Source organism: Podarcis filfolensis (assembly GCF_964270895.1).
Source record: "Podarcis filfolensis genome assembly, chromosome: 15".
Lineage (NCBI taxonomy): Eukaryota > Metazoa > Chordata > Lepidosauria > Squamata > Lacertidae > Podarcis > Podarcis filfolensis.
The window spans coordinates 7,406,649-7,407,813 of record NC_139618.1 but is presented as its reverse complement, the minus strand read 5'-3'; positions in this window follow the sequence as shown (position 1 = coordinate 7,407,813).

Here is a 1,165-nt window from a genome sequence, read left to right as displayed (position 1 = left end):
AACCCGCGGGCCGTACCATCACCCCGAATAGGGGGGTTCGGCGGGGAGAAGGGAGAGGGCGGAGCCGGATGGGGAGCCGGGGACCCCGCTCCTCCGCGTCCTGGCCCCAGGGGGGCTGAGCTCCGGTGCGGTGCGGGGAAGAGAGGGGCGAAGGGGAGCCCGGGGGGGAGGCGCGAGGCGAGGGTGGTGAGGAGGGCACCCCCGCGGAGGCGCGGAATGGGACGGCCCGCTCTCCTCAGGCTGCTGAAGCGCGGGGCGTGGGGGGGGGGGAGGTGGAGAGAGAGAAGCGTTTGAGCCTTTTTTAAGCTGTGAGAAGATGGAGGAGAGAGGGCTGAGGGTGAAGGCCCGGGCTGGTCACCAAGGCTATTCCCCGTCCCGCCCTCACTTTTTTAAAAATAAAGCCAAACAGAGTGTCCTGTGAGGTTGAAAAGCAGGGAAGAGGAATTCCTGTCAAAAACAGCATCTGGTAGCGGAGGAATTCCATTTTTCCCTGAGAAGTATTAAAATCCACAAAAATCTCCTTCACACAAATATGTATAATAGGTGTTGCTTAGCGGGGAGAAATCTCCCCAAAGACAAAGGCATACGCAAAATAAAACCCAACCACACACACAAGAAGATGACAATATGAATTATTTTATCAAATGGGCTTCTCGTTTGCCTTTCAAAACATAATTGGCTTGTTACAATGTTCTGAAATCAATGTCACCATTCACAAATAATGAGACCAGGCAGAGCAGGGTAACTCTTCCATGTCAAACCCAAATCCCCAGCCTAAAATTCAAAATTGCAACATTGGGGAAGTTTAGAAAGTTGCATCCTGCAAAAAAAGCATCCTGCAATTTACACCATCTAAGCTTGCAATCCTAAAAGGACTTACATGGGAGTAAGTCCCATTTAAAATAATGTGACTTTCTTCTGAGTAAGCTTAGGATTGCCCTGTATAGCACTTGGGTGTGAGCCTCATCTAATGCAATACGACTTACAGCTAATTTACATATACAGAACCCTGTACAGATTTCTTTAGTAATGGTAGGGTTTCCTTTTTCTAATCTGAAGTACAATTTGTCAGGTCAACAGCAGAATCCTGCATGTTTCCTCTGAAGAAAGTTCAATTTATTTATTAAGATACTTATATCTTATCCGTCATTCTTCAGCATAAAAC